Source organism: Narcine bancroftii, chromosome 8 (assembly GCF_036971445.1).
Source record: "Narcine bancroftii isolate sNarBan1 chromosome 8, sNarBan1.hap1, whole genome shotgun sequence".
Classification (NCBI taxonomy): Eukaryota; Metazoa; Chordata; class Chondrichthyes; order Torpediniformes; family Narcinidae; genus Narcine; species Narcine bancroftii.
This window is the reverse complement of record NC_091476.1, coordinates 33,158,673-33,172,804: the sequence shown is the minus strand read 5'-3', so window position 1 is coordinate 33,172,804 and position 14,132 is coordinate 33,158,673.

Below are 14,132 nucleotides of genomic sequence, written 5' to 3'. Positions count from 1 at the left end.
CTTGGGAGGAATTGCTAGAGCAGCTTGTGCACACACATTTCAAAACAGAATTTTTGCAGGACTTTTGTAAGGTGATTTTCGCAGAAAGAGCAATCAAGTTGCAGAATACAGCTGGCTTGGGAGAGCATGTGATCTTTGCAGGCAGACTCAGAACAGTTTTGCTCTCAAAGAGGGGAGAGACACCAAAATCAGTTCCAGAAGGACAATGCTGGTAAGGCTGTCTGGTCAAAAGAGAAGACTAGCTTACTGAGATGACCCGAAAGAAAGAGGATCATCTGGAGAACCCTGAAGGGGGCAAGTTTCGTCAGCAAGACTGATTGGAAAGGAATCAGGAGTGGATGTCCTGGAACAAAAGGAATCTCTCTCTGAAAACCAGCAAGAACTCTCCTGAGTGGTAACCGTTTGCCTGTTAAGCACCAAAGACTGGTGAACTTTGTTGATGCTAACTTCTGTGCACAGAACAAGAATTGCCTGCAACCCGTGAGATTGGACTGCGATCCAAAGAACTTTTCTAATCTTAATATACATTACACACACCTGTGCTTAGTATTAAGGGGGAATTAAGTAGGTTAGGTAGGTTAAGTAATGTTAAAGTTTAATTCTGTTTCCTTGTTCAGTTATAATTAAAAACTACTTGTGTTTAAGTAACCCTGTTATGTGGTGCATATCTATTGTTGCTGGTTTTGGGGTCCTTTGGACTCCGTAACACTTCCTCCCCCTGGAAACAGCTCCCCCAGCAAACAAGGGCTTTTGGTAGCATTTCCTCCTTCCATTGAGATTATGATCCCTGGTAATTCCCCCTTCTCAGGGTAACACTATCCATCCCCAGGGGAGAGGAGGCATGAAGTGGGGAGGTTTATAAAGATGCTGGAATCAATCAGCAGGTCAGTTTACATCTGCGGGGAGAGGAAAATAATATTTTAGAATTTATTGTCTCATAAGTACTTTTGACTGGGATTTTAATTATGCGAAATAAATAATCCTGAAGATAACTTCTTCAAATGGAGAGAAAGAACCATTAGAGTATTTATGAGAGGCATTTACTCATAATTTTGACTTAATTATTTCTTTTTAATAATTTAATTAATAATTATATTTTACATTATATTTAATTAAAATTATAATAAACTAAATGCCATGTCTGTCACCAAATGCAAGCTCCAAAATATCCAGCGCCAAACTGCAAACACCAAAATGTCCAAATTGCTAAATAAGTTTTGTTTTTTTTTCCTACCAAAATATCCAATGCCAAAATGACTTGCACAAGTGCCAAACTAGTGGTGCCCTTGTCACATGAAAAGCAAAAGAGTATTTGGAAGAGATGAAAGAATAGTAAGAGCCATTTGCTCACATATAATTCTGGGCTAGTAATCCTGAATCATAAATTTGGAATCTGGGGACACAAGTGCAAATCTTTATTCACATTTGTGTAATTTAAATGTAAATAGCCAGGAGTGAAACACTGGCACCATCAACACTGACCATTACACCACTGGATAGTCATGAAAATTCATTTGTTTCCGACATGTCATAATCTCCACTGATTAGGACTAAGTATGACTCCAAACTACAAAATTGTTGATTATCAGCTATCATCTGAAGTGGCCTTGCAAGATATTTAGCTGTGCTAAATTATATAAACCAATAAATAGAACTATAGAGCACTACTGCACATAAACAGGCCCCTTTGGACCTTCTAGTCTTTGCTGAACCAGTTTTTTTGCCTTGTTCCTCTGACCTGCACCCAGTCCGAAGCCCTCCATGCCTTTCCTATCCATGTACCTGCCCAAATTCTTCTTAAATGTTAAAACTGAGCCCATATTCCCCACCTCAGCTGACAGCTTGTTCCACCCTCCCAGCACTCTGTATGAAGAAGTTCGCACTCGTGTTCCCCCTCAACTTTTCCCCTTTTACTCTTAACCTACATCCTTTGGTTTGTATCTCATTTACTCTCAGTGGAAAAAAGCCTATCTACATTGACTCCTTCTATCCTTTTCATAATTTTAAATACCTCTATCAAACCTCCTCTCATTCTTCTACACTCCAGGGAATAAAGTCCTAACCTGTTTAACCATTCCCTGTAATAATATAGGAAAAGGAAAAACATATAAAACCATTTTATATTCAGGAATATCAGCCTCATTTCCCCTAAAAATCCTATATGTTTGTTGTCTTTAAGCCAGCAGATTTCACTGCATATTAGTGATTATCTTGATAATTTGCCTATTTGTTGGCAGATGCCATTTTGCTTGCTGTAAGTGTTGTGGCTAATACAAAATGTGAATTATCTCAAAGATAAAGCTCAGTCTCCTCCTTTTATAAAGATCTAATCCCTCTTCTCAAATATTTGTGGACATATCATTGTGTTTGATAGAATTAAGAGAAAGTAAGAATCTTCTTGTTGGTTTCCATATATCATCCTCCTCATGGATGAATAGGGTCCTTCCATCATAAAGATTGGAGAAAGTATTGAAAGAGTGCAGCAAAGATTTATTAGGATGTTGCTGTGTCTGAAGGAGTTGAGTTAGAGGGAAAGATTAACCAGGTTAGAACTTTATTCTTTAGTCTATAAGAGGTATAGACAAAGTGGATGAAAGTAGGCCTTTTCCACTTCGATTGGGGGAGATAAATATGAGGGGTCATAGTTTTAAGCTGTAAGGGGAAGGTTTAGGGCAGCGGTTCTCAACCTTTTACTTTCCACTCATTTTAATTAATCCCTATGCATTTGGTGCTCTGTGATTCGTAAGAGATTCTTAAGATAGTATGTGAATGGGAAGTGAAGGTTAAGCATCACTGCTTTCGACCCAATTGTTACTGAAATATTTTGCTGAAGGAAAATTGTCATTAGCCCATTTTCTTTGGAGTTAAGAAACCATGCACATAACGAGTCAATTAGGTACGATTAAAAAAGTGATTTTCAAACGTTTCCTTTCCACCCACATAACTTAACCAATCCCTTTCTAATCACAGAGCACCTATGACATAGGGAATACTTAGAGTGGTATGTGAGTGGAAAGAAAAAGGTTGAGAACTACTGGTTTAGGGGGGAACATTAGGGAAAAGTTCTTCATTCGGAGAGTAGTGGGAGTGTGGAATGAGCTGCCATCTGATGCAGTGAATGCAGGTTTGATCTTAAGAATAAATTGGATAGATACATGGATGGGAGAGGGCTTGAGGGTTATGGAATGGGAGCCGGTCAGTGGGAATAGCGGAATATGGTCAGCGCAAAATAGAAGGGCCAAATGGCCTGTTTTCTGCGCTGTTGCATTCTATGGTAACAAGGGCACAATATCAAATCTGGGTTAAGAATTTAGTGATTCAGTTTTGACAGCTTGGATAAATTCTGGATAAACCAACATGAATGGCAAACTCAATTGATCACGTTCTCACTCACCTAAATGCTGAAGATTCACTTGTCTGCATGTATTTATCTTTGCACTGGTTTCTCTTTTCATCAAGTTGTGTAGCACAAAACAATCATGCTCAGTGAACTGGCCTCACAATTAATCTGACAGCTCAAAGCTGGAATCCATAAAGCAGCAGCAGATCTCTATTCTCTCACAATCTGAAACCCACAGATCTCTCACTCTCCCATTGCGAACAAAGCAGAGACCAATCTTGGTTCAATGTGGAATGCAGAAAAGAAGTTATAAAAACGAGGGATGACCTTGATGCTATAAACATAGGACCAAATGCATGCTAGGCAGAAGCTACATGGTCTGTTTGGATCTAAACAATCCTGCAACCAAATGGCTCAAATCAAAGCCCTATCACCCCAATACATCGAGATATGCACGTGGTGGACAACTAACAGGTGACAAAACTTGAAGGCCCAAGAACAACCCCTTCCTCAACAATATCAAAATGAGCAGCTCATGCAGAAGCGAAGGCGACTCCAAATATTTTTCACTATTGCAAGAGGGATTGGTTGAAAATTTTAATGATTCCTTTCAATAACTCAGATCTCTTTCCTTCTTTCTGCTGAACAGATATTCAGAGTGGAGAGAGCCTATTAGTTGGAGCAATAAACCCCATGCAGCACATAACGTCCATTCAGGCAATGTAGACTGCATATACATCCGTTCAGAAACCCCAATCCAATCAGGGAATGGGACTTACCGGACATATTTCTCGTAATTGTACTTGCTCAATTCACTCCATGATCCTCTCAGTCACAGCCACTGTTTTTCATTACCACAAAATGCTTCTGGTCACATACACAGACAGAACTGCTGCCGCAAGACCGAAGAACTCCAGGCATCCAGCAGAAGAGTTGCAGAAAATGAGCCTGAGTCCATTTCTCCAGGCACCATGTTCTAGTACAAAGTTAATGATGTTCCAGGCTGTGGCCTAGGAAAGGAAAATGTGCAGCACCTATTATTCTAATGCAGGAATATCACAGCACCAAATGTTGGTGTTACAGAATGACTTAATTACCCTGACATCTATGCCACTTCTAATCATTTGTCATTAGTATATAATATGGTGTTCGGACAATGTCCAAATCACATAACGTCCTGTATCACAGAATGTATCATGGATGTTAAGTGATGCTTAAAGTAAACACTTTAGCATTAGTATACTATAGACTGACTGCCATCAAGATTTGCCAAACCCTGTATGACCTTGGCAGGCATTAATTGTGTCTGCAGTCACATGCCATCTGTGTGTTCATTTTGGAACTGCACCAGGACCTATAATGACAAAAAAATTATGCCAAGAAACTGAAATTTGCACTGTCAAATGTAATAATTGTAAGGGTACCTTAACTTTACTTGGCCTTTTTCTGTCTGGGGGTGCTTCTGGGTGTTTTTAAATGCATGTTTATCTCATCTTTGATGCCCCATGCCCCGACAGATGGATTGACAGATTCAGCTCTGAAAATAAAGCAGTGTACTGTTTACCATCTCCAAAATGCACCACAGCTGTTTATCCTGGCTACTTTACCAGCTTGTGCCTGACACTGCACTAGTCTCACCAAGAAAGACCAGGGAGGCAAGCGGATAGAAACAGCACACCTCCAGTTTCCTCTCCAAGCCAGACACAATCCTGATGTGGAAATATATCAGTAGTCCTTTTTCATTGTTGGGTCCAAACCCTGGAGCCCCCTGACCAACACCACTGTGTGAATATCTTCACCAGAAGGTCTGGTACAGTTTGAGCAAGCAACTCATCACCACCCTGCCAAAAGAAATTCAGTATGAGCAACAAACCCTTGACTTTGTCAATTCTGAACTGTTTCAGGTGACTATTTTAATATTTTGTCCAAATATTATCATATTGTCTAAATTATGAGAGCTATTGTTTGATTTAAGAACCCACAAAATGCTTTACTTCAATTCAATTTATTGTCATGTAATAAAAACAGTGCAATATTACTTGAAATGTTGATAATCGCTTTAGCCTGTCTTAAGGGAGACAGATTCACCATCGACAGAAATTGCCTGAAGTGCCTCTTACAGTTAAAGAGAAGCAAAAGAGTCATTAAGTGTCCATGGATTCAACTCCAATGCTTCCACACCATCTGCAGCCAAACAGTCCAGCATAAACCAAGCAGCCTGAGCTCTAGATCCAAAACTTCAACATGATCAGGAACCCTTCAGCGCCCTTGGCACCCTCTTCCATCTCAGTTCCAATACCTGGTGCCCCTTCAGGCAATCTTGAGCAGTCTCCAGCATTCCGCCACCTGGTGTGAATCCCCTGGCTGCAATTGCCAGCAGCCCACAGCCTGAGTGGATTGGCCACCTCGAATCACAAACAGCCTGCTGCTTGTGGGTTTCTTCAATTGCAGAGCCCCTCACCTGTCTGCCATTATGGACACAATCCCATGTGTCATCACCCTGCTTTCTGGTGCCCTGCGCTAGTCCTCTGCTTCCCCAGAGTCTGCAACCCCTCATGACTGTGATCGTAACTGCAGCCGTCTTTGGCGCAGACTCCTCAGTAAATAAAACCACCATCGGCTCCATTTACAGGCCGTTTAAAGCCTATATGGAGTTGATGGCAATCAGACTGGTCAGTAGGATCCATGGAAGTGCTGTGACTCTGCTTCCCACTCTCATTGGGTCCAAACCAGTGGCTGCATTGCCGTTATAGCAGAGCTGCCATCTTGCATATTTCTTTTTTGCTTCTACTTCATTTATTCTTGTTTACTATTGATGAAGTTGGGTATTCACATTGCTTGCATGCAATATCTATGTTTACAAGGCCACAGTGGTTGGCTTTGAGACAACACCTTGCACTCCAACTCAAAGTGGTCAAACAAATATCTATGACCAAATATTAAATATGTCTAATTGCCCACCAGACTCCTCAACAACAAATTCAATCAGGGACTAATTTAAACATTCTTACTTGTGCACTTTATTGATTTTGTTTGCTCTCCCTGCATTGCACAGTTTACATTCATTATCTCTTTAATGCTCTTTTGATTGTTTACATATTCATGCTGGGTACAGTTTATTTTTTGCACTACCAATTAAAGCTAATTCTGCTGCACCTACAGGATAAAGGAAATTTAGGATTATACTCTGACAATAAATCTGAAATGAAGTCCATCACTTAAGCAATTTAAAATGATCAGTTGGAATTGCACAAAGGAATTATTCATGATCCATTGAGAGTCAACTGTGTTGTTCACTAGAATGTTCTGTTGAACAATACAACCAGACTTGATGGAATCATTGTTATATGGAGGATTATTTGAACCTTAAATGCCCAAAAGAAGCAACTTTAAAATTGTTTTTACACTGTGGAGGGTTTTCTCCATTGGTGTATGGTCAAAATAATGACTACCAATGAATAGGTCTTGTTAAACAATGAAATCCCTGAATTCAAACTCTTATTAATGGTTATAATATTTCTCCCTTCATCCACTATCACTTCATTTCATCTCTTTATGCCTCACGTGATGGATTGGAACTTTCAAGAGTGAACCATGTCCTATCATAAAGTCAAGAGTACATCAATCTAAGTAAAAATATGTTCCAGAAAGACATTGCCCATCAATCTAATTTAGTGTCTCACAAAAGACTGACATGTGGAAGCTTGCAGTAAATTTTAAAATTATTAACCTTCTGTTATAAAGAGAGGAATGATCAATTAATCTAAACAAGCCAACTGATTTCTAAGAACAATCACTGCATCCTTCTTTCAGCAGTTAAAATTAGTATTTTAGTACATTGGAGTGAAATGAATTTCACGTACCTTACAGTAACTGGCCCTATGCTGTTGGCTCGACTTGTTATATTTCATAAATGTTTTGGCTATTCAGCCCACCAAGTCTGGGCCAACTCAAAGACTTCTAAAGAACACAATCCCCCCTGTAACCTATTGTCTCACTCACTCACAATGACACTTCCACCTCCCTCTAAACTCAAGGCAATTTACAGTTGCCCATTAAGCTGACAATCAGAAGGTCTCTGCAATGTGGGAGAAAACTTGAAAAACTAAGGAAAGCCCATGAGCCACTGGGGGAATACATGTCCAACAAAGAAGTTCAAAATTAACCTCGAGTCACAGGAGCTTTGCATCAGCTGTACTAACTGCAGAAATACAAAACGATGCTGGAGAAACTCAACAAGTCATACACCATCATTAGGAAGTAAAGGGTCACAAACATTTCAAGCCCAGGCCCTTCATCAATGATGGATGCTGCATGACCTGCTGAGTTTCTCCAGCATGTTTGAGTAATGCAGCCATTCTCAATCTTCTTGAGGCTATAGCTCCTCAGGGGAATGTGTTGCATTCAACCCCAACTTCTGTAGGCTTTCTTGTTTAACTGAACTAACTGCAGTTATTTTTTTTAATTTGACAATTTACTGGAACTGGCATGGTACAAACCACAAGCAATCCAGACACGAGGGACAGCAGAGCAACTAGTCAAAGAATCTAGATGAAGAATTGTGGTTTGCTGTCGAAATACTCTTGAGACAGTGCAAATTTGAGTCAATTAATTTAATTTACATTAGATACTGAGAACAAAATTTAGGCAATAAACAAAAAGATTTTAAAAATAGGCTGAAGATTAATACATTTTAATGACTTCAACAGAAACACTTTTTAGCTCGTTAACTTCATTACAAAAATCATAATATTCAGTGCATGTGATCAAGAATGAGCTTCAATTTAATTAATTTACAACATCACATTTTAAAATCTCCAATGTAATTTAAAGGAAATTAACACTAACCATGTCATAGTTTATTTCCAGTGAAGTCATTGAATAAAACACAAGTGTTAAGGGTATTTCAATGGGCAATGAGCCACCTTAATTTTCTGTGATTTGCTTGGTTTATGACTACCAGGTATTTCCAGCTACTTCACAATAAATGTCATTGGGAGACTAGTACGAGGCTATTCTTGCAAAATTCACAGTGAACAGGCACAACTTGGATATGAACATGAAGTTACTGTAATATTAATGGATAAATAAGGGGACTGGGTAGTGGGAACAAGAATGCTGATAGTCTCTTCACATTTAGACATGGTTGATGTCTTAATATGGTGACATGCATTATATAGCATTGGTTTATTTGATGTGCACAAAATTCTCAGTAATTTGAAAAAGAATTAGAAAAATTATATTATATAAAATGGAGGAATGCTTTAACAGAGAGAGCAAGATTAAAGTTCTGAACTAATGTAGTGAAACACAAGGGTCTGCAGTTGCTGTGATTGAAGTAAAAACACAATGCTGGAGAAGCAAGGAAAAACATTTGAACTTGAGGCCTTTACCTAGGTGTGAGCAAAATGTAGGCATGAATAAAATGGGCAAGGGTGGGAGTAAAAGGAGAATAGACTAAGGGGAAAGAGTACTGGCAAAAGGAAATAGGTGGACAAGGGAGGGAGGGCAGAAGAGAAATAGGGGAGGTGGTATTGGTCTGTGAACAGAAAGGAAATGGGGTGGAGAGTTGGATGAAAGGTTACAGAGGAATGGGGCATCAATAATTAAGGCTCACAGAGAATAGACCCGAATGCACAACTCAAGTTAGGAAATTATCAGAATCTTTACCAGATTCAATAAACAGATGGTCAATTAGTAAAGGCAATTAAATCAGCAGGGACATGGCAGAGTAAAAAAAAACAGTCCAAAGATTCAAAAGAAACACTCACAAGCAGACTAACATTAGTGAAGATTTCTGGAACTCTGTCAACAAAAGGGCTAAGACTAACTGGCAAAAGGGGAAATGAGCCCACAACTTATATAAACAAGGGGAGGGGAGGATAACGAGGGGATACCAATGCCAAGGAGGAAGCGTACAGGAAGGAAATAGATCAGCTGATTGAATGGTGTAATGACAACAACCTTACATTCAAAGTCAGCAAAACCAAGGAGATGATTGTAAACTTCAGGAGGAAGTCAGGGGAAAATGATCCAGTCCTCATCGAGGGTTCAGTAGGACTTCAAATTCCTGGGTGTCAACGTCTCTGAGGATCTGTCCTGGAGCCTCTATGTCGATGCAATCACAAAGACCCCCACCACCTAGGCCATGCCCTCTTCACTCTAGAGCCTAAAGACATTAACAACAGCACAAAGACAGCTTCTTCCCCACTGCCATCAGATTCCTGAATAATCAATGAAACATAGAGACTGCCTTACTTTTCGTGCACTTTTTTAAAATATAGTAATGTTTATAATATGAATGTTTGCCCTATGATGCTACTATGAACACCAAATTGCATGTCTTGTTCATGACAATAAATTCTGATTCTGATTTGCAATGCATCTCTTCTGGACAATGCTCATCTCAAAAGGGAGCATAATAATACATGAACCCACCCCCCCAAGCACCCACAGCCCCTGGTATCTCTGTGCTCCTAATATCTGAGGCTGACATGAAAAGGATCTTGAGGTTGGTGGATCCTTGTAAAGCATCTGCCACAGATGATATACCTGGCCGTGTCCATAAATCCTGTGCAAACCAACTGGCTGGAGTTTTTATAGGCTTTTATTTTAGCGCAGTGGAGTATTGGAAGCTCAAAATCAATCCAATCAATGTAGCAGATGTTTCAAGAACGCCTCATATACTCATTCAAGTAAATAAATGTCTTGCTATGTATTAGAAAATGAAGAGAAAATTTTGAGCCACTTTAAATTTCATTATTTTGTTGGCTGCAATTTCATCAATTTTCAGTTTTGCCAGATCTTCCTTATGGAATTGACATGGAGTTGCTTAAAGTTTGTGATGACAGTGGAGGATTTATTTTGATTGGCTTATTGTCTCAGTAATTATGGAGTTGGACTCTTTTATTTGCACAGATTTTTGCATGGTTTTGACATTGCTATAGGAATGAGAATCAGCTCCCTCAATCATTTGTGTAGCTTTTGAATTATATCTGCCAAATCCTCAATTGATGCAATATAATTCCCTATAAAATAGTAATTACAGAAAGAACATGTTTTCAGAATTGATCTCAGTCCTGAGTTGGTCCAATTTGAAAATCAGTCAGATTCAGTCTTAATTTTTAGAGCATTATACCAATGAGTCATTTTTATTCCCTTTCTGAAAGATGCAACGAGTTTTATTTTGGAATATTCCAACTGTTTTTAAGGCATAAGCATCTGTCAAACTGAAAGGTGAAAACTTTCCATGAATTTGTTTTCTTAAACTTTTAATAATTAGCATGTCCATTAAAACATGAAATATCAATTTAGAAATTTTAGAGGAGCTCAGAAAAGAAAAATGATAAATGTCTTAAACTCTCCACAGTTCCAATTGTTGCCACTCATTGTAATTTCTTGACACCAACTATTCTATTATGTTATGAGACCTTAAGAAATCTGGATATTGGTAACATTATCATAGATCAGTTTTCCCAAATGATCAGCAGATGTGTGATTTGGGAAATTCAAAGAGAGAACTTCTCAAAACACTTTCACAAATCCAAAACACAGTTTGAATGCAGTTTCTGTGATTCCTGACAGAATTTGATGCATTTGTTCAAAATGTCAATATTTCAAATTTATTAATGCTATAATATTTTTTAATATAAATGAATGTGTCATATTATTAAATGAAAATGGTAAACAACTACCAGGTGCAGGAAAGCCTGAAGTCATTTTAAAATCAATTTATTTCTCTTTGGCTGCTGTCTCCTTGAAAAGGATAGACATAAATACTGAATATAAATTATTTTGTTTCATTTAAATCATCCTCTCCCATTTTGCAGAGCATTTCCAGTTTTAAATAATAGGATGTACATTAATGTACAAATATATCATATATTTAATCACTGAAGAAGTACATATAAATGTACAGCCATTATGGATGATACTGCAGTTTTCTCAAAAACCTTTAATACTCCACTGTTGGTTGTGAATATAACTGTAAATGCATTCCTGAAGTAGTTAATGATTTCATGTATATCCGTGGGCTGTTGAAAAAAACTTGAGGATTGCACTTGCATAAAAATCACTCGCACAATTTCATTTTGTAGTTTCTCATTCTCCTATTTAAGAATTTTTGGCCAAAAATCTGATATTTTCCATAAATCTCATGTAAAAGTTGATCCTAATCACAAACATAATCTGCCCCAGCTGTCTGCAGGACGGAACTCCCAACCCCCTCAACGTGGATTTCCCACGTTGTGTGTCCATGAAATGATTTAAAACATTAAATATCAATTTTAGAAACAGAAATGATGAGGAGTCACCTACAGACTGGAGCTCCCAATGTCTCTAATGAAGTAGATACCAAGATCCCAATTTCCCTCATACTGGCCAATTCCCTCACCATTTCCCACTCCAACTTCAGCCTCTGTTAGCCTGACATCACTGCTGGATCCCTCAGTCTCACCCCCCCCCTCCCCTCCCATCATCACTCCTTACCCTTCCCTATCCCTTCGCACCTCACCCTACTCAATCTAGATCTCTTCCTTTGAGCTCCCTCCCACCACGCCCAACCCTTTGTGTTTTCACTTCAATCATGATGTCTGCAGATTTTCGTGTTTAACTCCTATGTCTTTTGTGACATGGTAGGATGTGTTTTGATACTCATTCTCTGTGCTATTACTTTAATTCATTGTGCTTATGTTCTTTGTTTGTTTGGAGATCAATACTGATACAGTATTTTGGATTCCAGTGTGAATTTTAGCCCCTCAAAAGTATTATCCATGTGATAATCAACCCCCATTTTTTAACATTAAAACGTGATCTAGAAAATTCTTCTACACTAATTTATATGTGTGTGTGTGTTTCTATATTTCTATGGATACATAGAAATATAGAAATATAACACAATCCAATTTAACATGAACCTGGATATAAAACGATCAGCCTGTGGACCCCCTTTTTTTCTCTTTCAGGGACTGAAATTGTTTTCAGATCAAAATGGAACACACCGTTAGAAAACAAATAAGTCTTTTTCAGATTCATGCACTTGATACAGTCAAGAATAAAAGTCAAACCCAAATTGCATGAGACCTTGGCATATCTGAATCAACACTTAGTGGCTGGAAATCACAGGAAGATAGGTTACATACGTTGCTATGGAAAGGAGAGGAAGAGGTGGGACTAAAGGCTGAATGCAAGAAGACAGCCAAAGATGTCAGCCTCGATGACTCCCTATATCAGTAGTTCATTCAAGCATGCTCAGAAGGCCTTCCAATTTCTCAGCCTATTCTCAAAGCTCAAACCAAGACGTTTGACAGCTGATCAATGGAGAAAATTCACAGTTCAAAGCTAGCAATGGATGGCTAGACCAGTTTAAACGCTGTCACGGGATTTCTCAAGTGTTAGAGTCTGGAGAAATTCACTCAGCCAACAGTGCCACTGCCACCAAATGCCCAGCAGAACTAAAAACTCTTTTAGAAGAAGGTGCTACATCAAAGAACAAGAACTGTGACAAAACAGGCCTCTTCTGAAACATGATCCCAGACTGCACGCTGTTTGGCAAAGATGATGCCCATCAACGTGAGGGGTTCAAACAATGCAACGATTATGTGACATTTATTGTTTTGTGTGAACAAGACTGAAACACATACGTTAAAACCATTCATGATTGGCAAATTCCACTCACTGTTTCCACCACATCAACGTGAAATCGTTGCCATTCAAGTACATACATCGTAGCAATGCTTAGAGAACTACTATCATCCTTGAGGATTGGTTTTACAAAATTTTTGTCCCTGCTGTCTGTGCTAGATCTCAAAGCTTTTCTTTTGCTTGACAACTGTCCCGCCCACCCACCAGCTGCCAACAAATTAAGCCACGACAGAAAGATTTGAGTTTCTTATCTCCCAAAGAACACTACATCTAAGATCCAGCCTCTAGATCCAGGGATCATCTCCATGTTCAAGCAGAGTTACAGATGTGAATTAATTCATAGAGTTGTAGATGAATCAACAACACTGGAAGACTATCTGAAAAGCATGACGTGAAGGATGTTTGACACTTAGGTGGGAAAGCCTGGGAAGCAGTCAGCTCTTCATGTGTGGAAAAATATTGGGAGAAGGGTCTGGGTCCAGTCTTTTCATCATGAAAATCCATCAAGGAAGATGAAGATGATGATGAGAAATTCTACAGCTTCCAGATGAAGAGGTGGGTGAGGCGCAGAGTCTGTTTGAAATTAGCAAAGAGGATTTACACCTGTATTACTCTGGCGATGATGAACGCCTGATATATGAGCATCGGACAGACTCCGAGATTGCCTGTAACATTACTATAGCATTGGTTCCTGAACCACAGTAGGATGACAATGATTAATCTTCACTCCCACTACCACCCCCAGAGGTGTCTAAAGCCATTGAGCCTTGAGGCTGGAGATCCACATAAAAATCCTCCAGCTCAGAAGCATTTTGGATTTTGTTTGCCGCCAATGACCTGCTGTGTTCAGGCAACAAACACTCGGCGCTTTTTTAAGAAATAAAATGATGATTGAAAGAAACAAAAAGATGATTGCAAATTCAGGTATTGTATGTGTTCTTTATTTTATTGAAATTGCTGTTTTTTTGTGGCCCCGTTTTAGCACGAGCCCACTTTTTCATGATCTGATTTTTTGGACTGAACCATTGTATTATAACTGAGTTCTACTGTGTGTGTACACCGACCCACACCCACACGCACGCACGCACACACACACACACACACACACACACACACACACACACACACACACACACACACACACACACAC